Source organism: Lathyrus oleraceus, chromosome 2, assembly GCF_024323335.1.
Source record: "Lathyrus oleraceus cultivar Zhongwan6 chromosome 2, CAAS_Psat_ZW6_1.0, whole genome shotgun sequence".
NCBI classification, from domain to species: domain Eukaryota; kingdom Viridiplantae; phylum Streptophyta; class Magnoliopsida; order Fabales; family Fabaceae; genus Lathyrus; species Lathyrus oleraceus.
Genome location: NC_066580.1, coordinates 95,782,827 through 95,790,529, shown reverse-complemented (window position 1 = coordinate 95,790,529; position 7,703 = coordinate 95,782,827).

The following is a 7,703-nucleotide window of genomic DNA, read 5'->3' as shown; positions in this document are numbered from 1 at the left end:
GAGATGCTACCCTTCGCCTTGCATGGGTACCATACTTCAGTACGTACGTCGACCGGGGCAACCCCTTACTCCCTTGTATATGGTATGGAAGCAGTCCTACCTGTTGAAGTGGAGATTCCTTCTCTAAGAGTCCTGTTGGATGTCAAGTTAGACGAAGCTGAATGGATTCAGACAAGGTTCAACGAGTTGAGTCTTATCGAAGAGAAGCGGATGGCAAACATTTGTCATGGGCAGTTGTATCAGAGTCGGATGAAGAGAGCCTTTGATCAGAAAGTGCGTCCTCGATGCTTCCAAGTCGGAGATTTAGTGTTGAAAAGGATCCTTCCTCCTCAGACAGATCACAGGGGCAAGTGGACTCCTAACTATGATGGACCATATATTGTCACCAAGATTTTTGATGGTGGAGCCTTAATGCTTGCAACTATGGATGGTGAAGACTTCACTTCCCCCGTGAACTCAGGCGCAGTTAAAAAATACTTCGCATAAAATAGACCCGCTGGACAATAAAAATAATAGTCCAGGCAAAAAATGGGCATCCCGGCGCACCAAGAAAATGAAAAAGGTTCGGGCAAAAGTTAGGGATTAAAAATGAAAAGATTGTACATCCGGTAAGTTGAAAACCTGAAAAAGGCAACTTAGGCAAAAATGGGTATTCCGGTGGATTGAAAACCCGAAAGGGCGATCCAGGCAAAAGTTAGGGATTAAGCGAATGACTGCGTTCTGAGTAGTTCTGAATCTCATCTCGTGTCAATAACTGGAAACTTTCGAAGGATAGGAAACAGTCCAATCACCTTTTTTCAGAAAGCTGATCATCTGGAGGATCTTGAAGACGAGCGAGTCATAGTAGAATTGGAACCCGATAGAAATCCATTTCACATTGCCATTAGATTAATCTCTGTTTTTACCTTTTGTGCAATTACCTCTTTCCAGGGATTGCTTCCTGATGTAAACGCCTATTCAGAGGCCATTCAATCAATAAAAGAATGTTATTCAGTATATCGCTGTGTTCATTTTCATTTTACTGTTTTGTTTGCAAAAATGACGTTCGAATTTTTGATAAACATTGCATCATGAAACATAAGAGCTCTACAGGTACATGCTTAATAAACATTTAAAATTGCTATAAATTTTAAGTGCTTTGGATCGTCTATTCAGAACAGGTACACTCGGGGCATTTCCTTAAGGTTCCCAGCAGATGATCGCGGATGTTATTCTTCAACAGTTGGTGTTTGATATCTTATCCCTGCAGAGTTGGTCCGAGCATTGGATTCTTCAATCCCCAGCAGGCTCTCACTACTGTACTTCCCCAAGCATTTGTTTCAGACTATACATTCACCGGTAGAGTTGACAATGTCAGACTGTATATCCCCAGCGGAGTTGACAGTGCCAGACTATATCTTCCCAGCAGAAGCAGCTGTTCCTCAGAGTTCGATGCCAGATCGATGATCTCGACGCCAGATCCGTGGTCTCTTTCCTTGAAGCAGAATCTCGGTACCGTATTGGTGTTTGCTTCCCCTGCTGAGTCGTCTCTCTCGCAGATTATGGTTACCAGAACCACTGTCGTTTTCCTTAACAGCAAGCTTTCAGTGCCATTCTCTCTCAGTCAGAGTCTCGGTATTTTGTTATTTCCCCGTAGAGTTCGTTGTGCTGTGTATCTCCAACAACAATGACTGGGTCCATAAGATTGTGATCATTTCCCCAGCAGAATTCCTTGCCTCGGCCTGGCGTTCTCTCCAACCTAGCATTTCGCATCCTTGCATGTAGAATCATATTGCATTGCATCCTTCCAAATCGCGTAGCATTTCCATTTTCATGGAGCATTACGCCATTTAAAAATTCAAACATATGCATGTGAAGCATAAAACATTCTCGGTATCCCAAGTGATAGGCCAGAAGTTTGTTTCCAGTACTCAGACTGAAGGTTGTTCATGACTTATCCTTTATCATTCCCAGCAGGGGTCGTTGGCCCACGTGCCGCCTCAATTATCATCTTCCATATTTCTGCCGATGCTGACAGGCATGAAAAGTTTCCGGTATTCAGACCGAAGTGGCATTCAGGCCAGTTTCCGGTATTCAGACCGAAGTGGCATTCAGGCCAGTTTTCCGATGTCCAGATCGAAGAAGTTTCCGACGTTCAGGTCGACGCAACTTGTCGCATTCAGGCCAGTTTCCGGTATTCAGACCGAAGTGGCATTCAGGCCAGTTTTCCGATGTTCAGATCGAAGAAGTTTCCGATGTTCAGGTCGACGCAACTTGTGGCATTCAGGCTAGTTTCTGGTATTCAGACCGAAGTGGCATTCAGGCCAATTTTCCGATGTTCAGATCGAAGAAGTTTCCGACGTTCAGGTCGATGCAACTTGTGGCATTCAGGCCAGTTTTCCGGTATTCAGACCGAAGTGGCGCTCAGGCCAGTTTCTCGGTATTCAGACCGATGTTTGATAATCTAGTATCTCCCGATGCTCAGATCGAGGTCATTTCTAGTATTCAGATTGACGAGCGGCATTCAGGCCATGGTTATTTCTGTGTTACCATTTATTTTGGTATTCAGGCTAACATTCTTTTTCGGTGTTCAGGACGACTCTCGCCGTTCCAGACAGATTCTTTGTTGATGCTCAGATCAATTCCCACCTTCTTTGCCGATTCTGACAGGCATTATTACTTCAGTTTTTTACTTCAGTGTAAACTTTCGGTTTTTATCGTATTCAATCCCTTGATACCTCGAAAGTGCGAAAGCCGTTGCTATCTTCCTTTCGGGTCTCCAGTTGATTGAATAGGGGCAGCTGTAATACCCTAAAATTTACCCTTCATTTTTCTTGGAAGCAGGGGATTATGTTTTACACCTCACTGACATCATACTAGGTCATACTCATTGCATATTGCATTAGTGGCTTGGGAATCAGGTTTTGATTGAATCACTCCTTAACAAAAGGAGCCCACACCAAGCAAGATTGAGAATTGGACTTCATTCTCTAAGTATACAAGTCTCAAAGGTCTCAGGGGGTTCCAGATATCTTATTATGATCCTCAGTTCATCAGTGAAGGATTCAGAGCTATCAGAGTGTTCATCTGGATTTAATCAAGAAATTAGGGTTTCATGGCTACCTGCAACAGGCAATGTTTGGTTGGGAGTAGAGGAGCTTATCCATGTCATAATTAGAGAGGCATCTTGGCCTAGGAAGATTCACAATTATCTCAGAAAGATCCATTGGCAATCAGTGCAATCAGTTCTTGATTAATTTTGCCCTAAACTAAGGTTTGGTATAAAATCAGTTTATTTCTGATTCTTTAGGTGAAACTCTTTTCCATATCCCTCCATATGTCCACAAGGGTCTACATACAAAAAATCAGCTCTTTATTTGAGCCAGAAGTGCTTCAATTGATCATTGGAATCGGGAATCAGACAGTTTGGGGAAAGTCAACTGTGGGGCCAGAAAAGTCAACTCCTGACATTTTGAGAGTGGAATCTCAAAATCCATGCCTAGGGGAGCATACATGTGAAATTTGACCAAGGTTGGATCATGGATTCATCATTTAATCAGGAATTTGAAAAGTTACTTAATTTGGAAATGGTTGACTTTCCATTTAGGGCAAGTTTTCATGATTGTTGCACTCACTTTAAGCCCATTTTCCATCAAGATAAAGGCTCCATTTGAAAATTTCTCCAACATGAAAGTTGTTACTCTTATTCCAAGCTTTCTAGATATATAAAGTTTGCTCAATTTGGATTAAAATTGAGAATGTTATGCTTAGTCAAAGTGAGACATATTTTTAGGACACTTAGAAAAATTTCTAAGTCCAAAATCTTCAAAGTTTGTCAAGACTTCTTGGCCAATTTACTTGCACTTCAAGGCATCATTTGAAAATGTTTTCTTCATAACAATTGTACCTTGCCATGTCCTCTTTCACCTCCTTTTGGAATCATCTCATTTGGATCCATGGTTTGAGAGATACATTCACCTAAAGTGGGCACCATGACTTGATCTTCTAGGCAGATTTTGGGCCTAGCTGGCCCAACTAGTTTTGCATGATGAAACCTGAACTTGAGGGCCATTTTTCACATTCTTCCATTCATCATTTCAACTTGTGATCAACATGAAATATGCTAAGCTCCATGATATCTTGCTACTGTTTGCATTATTTCACCAATTGGTAGCTTGCTCATCAAGTTACATGGCCATAAAGTCATCACTTTGGAATGAATTTCTTGCTTGCCAAGCCATGCTACAAACCAAGTCACGTTTTTCTACCTCATTTTGGGCTTTGCAGCAATATGTCCATTCATTTTAACTTCGCCAAAATAACACAATCTCACACGCCCTCACCAAATACACCTCACTTTGCTTTCTTATGGACAAAACATGGATTTCAAAGCCCATTAAGCATGTGATCTATCCTATTTAAGAGATGCAAACCCTAAACCTAAAAAGAGCAGTGGAATTTCGTGGCAAGCAAGGCAAAGTTTCATCACATAGCTTCCATTCTCTCTCAACAAGCTCTTGAGTTAGGATTCTTGAAGCACAAAAAAGGCAGCCTCATCTTCCTATATTTCTCTCCATAACCAAAGGGCAGTGGACCTAATCTCCACTACGTAATCATCCCACTCTATCTCCCATGGCCATGTATTAATATACTTATGTTCGTCATCATCATCATTACCATGTTCATCATCTATGCTCATTATTGTTTTGCCATTGCTAATCATATGTTCATGTTTGTATCATCATCATTACCATGCCAATCGTGCTTGTGTTATTGATATGGATTTATGTTTAATTTTTTGCCTTTGCCCGTGTCCATGTAGACCTCTTGTAGCCAACTTTTCTCCATGATTAAGACATCATTTTACACAAACAAGGATACCATGATAATCTACACATTTTTTACTTGAATTTTGGTTTTTATTTCGTGGCATTTGGTGCACTATAGCGCTTGCATTCTTGAATGGAAGATTGAAGAAATCCACTTGGTTTTCACGTTTTTTTGCATGAATATGGCATTAGGGTTTGGTTTGTGAGGAAGATGATGATGTGGCGCCTCCTGAACCGTTAGATCCAATGCTTTTGTTTTAATCCTGGCCGTGCATGTTTGTTTTGTCCTGTAGTGACTTAAGTACCTTTGCCCAATTGATATAATGTCACATGATTTTTTAAATTAAAATTTTATTTAAGTTGTGTCACGCCTGGATTTTATTGTTTGGACCTTGGGCCTTCCTCTTTCTGCTTTCCACACCTCCCTTTCAGGGCCCATCAATACCAATTCACTTTCTCTTTTCATTTTCTTTTTAATTCACATTTATTTTTCTGTTTTGATTTTAATTATTTAAAATATTTTCTTTGTCCATAAAATTACCCAAAAATATTTTTCACTTTTCTTAATATCTTATTTAATTTTTATTTTCGTATTTAATTAATATTAATATTGAATTTTAATTATTTATTCTAAATGGTCCATTTTAACACACTTTTTTTTCTTGATTTTATTTTTATGTCTTAAAATTATTTTTAGCTTTTGATTTTTGGGATGAAGGTTGAACAATGTCCCATGGTCAACCTGACATTTTCTTGGAATTTTATTTCCCGTTTTCAATTTATTTTTGACCTAGTTTCGTCGGTTGACTTTTGGTTTGACCTCTATTTTATTTCAATTAATTCACATACTAATTTTCATTATTTTTAAAATCTTTTTGTGGGATGATGATGTCCTGACCCCACCTTATTTAGTTTAATTTTTCATAATTTTCTTGATTAATTTGCTATTTATTTGATATTTTTTTAAGTTGACTTGAATTTTCAGTTGACTTCTTTATGATTGATGTTTGACTTAGGGATTGCTTATGGCAATTGAAGAGATCTTTTGATCCTCCCTTATTCATCTCATATGCCATGTATTAGAGGCCTTTCACCTTGATTTTATTTGGTCCTTACCTCATTTCTTGATTAAATTATTTCAGTGGACCTTTGTTGTGCATATTTTCATCTGTCTGATTCATTTGTCATTTGTTATACTTGTTTCTTTCATCCATGCTTCTATTGTTTGATGGTTTAACATGTTTATACTTCCCATGCATTGTTTAATGCTTCATTATTTCATTCTTTGATTCTTCGATTTGATTATATACTTATTTACTTATCCGATCTGATTAATAACTGTTGCCTACTTGTATGATGTATGAGGCATATATTCTTATTGTTTGATTGCCATGAACAATCCCCATTCATAACAAATGCACCCCTCCCCATGAAGTGTATAATATTTATTCTTTCATTCTTTATTCATCTGTTAATACAAGAATTAAAACGAACATCCGATAACCATTTCAAAACAAGATCAAAAGCTCGACCCAACGTCGAGCAATCATTTTCAAAACTTAACAGAATCAGCACGTATTCATCCATCCTCTTGTAAGTCGATTGCTTCATGCATCGCCATTTCTCTTGTAAGTCGATTGCTTCATGCATCGCCATCTACCTGTAAGTCGATTGCTTCATGCATCGCCATCTACCCTTATCTGTGACTCCTCTCCTTGCTCCATTCGTCGACTCTTTTTCCATTTAGGTAGCACCCATTAGGTAGAACCCTTTGCATGCTAACATTAGGTATATGTATACTTTGTAAATCCTAACGCATAGGTCCACATTGCATGACAACTCTATGGTAGAGCTTCCCCACTTTTAGACCTCCTGTGCGTCTCCGATCTTGTGGCATGTCAGTCCGTTCTATTACAAAGAGGTAATTGCCCAAGACTCGATTCAGCGAGCTGCGACACCTAGGACGTGAACACATTGCCCACTTTCCTTTGACACAGCTGGTGTCCTCCTTTGTAAGTCCATGTTCAGATGGAAATCCTTAATCCCTAGTTAGCCGAACTACGACAACTCTGATTCTCATGTTCAGATGAGATACGTAGGCACGAGATGCGATGTCTTGCCGAGTTTGACTGACGACTAACAACTAATCCTTGTTTGCTTTCGCCCTTGCTGCGATTCTTTTCTCTCGCCCTCGTTGCGATCGAGACTTTCCCTTTCTCTTGACCTCGTTCCAATCGAGACCCTTGTTCCCGTAGTTAGCTGAACTACGTTTTGCTCTGATTCTCATTCCCGATGAGATACGTAGGCATAAGACGCGATGTCTTAGCGAGCACACTTCTCTTTAGCCCATAGGTAGCCGAGCTACGAAGACTCTGATTCTCATACTCAGGTGAGATCCCGTAGGCAGTGGATGTGACATCCTTGCGAGTCATTTTCATTTTCTTTTGACCTTCTTTAGCAGATAGTACTTTAGATAAACATACACCCTTTAGACTAGAACAACAAGAGTGGATCCCGTAGAGTACTACGGATGCGTAGGGGTGCTAATACCTTCCCTTCGCATAATCGACTCCCGAACCCTAGATTTGGTTGCGAGACCTTGTCTTTTCCTTCTCTTCAGGTTTTCTTCGATCGTTTCCTTTCCCTCCTTTGGGATAAATAACGAACGCTGGCGACTCTTCTGTTTCTCTTTTTTCGCCGGTTGTTTTTTCGCAGCAGTTGCGACAGCTGGCGGCTCTGCTGGGGACCCTGGTTTCCCTATGCGAGTCCCTCCTAGCTTTTGTGAGTTTCTTGTTTGTTGGGTGTTTATTCTTTTGTACAGTTATTTACTTTCAGCATTTATATGCTTTATCTTATTGCATTGTGTACATATCATTGCTGTATCTGTTGGCTCTG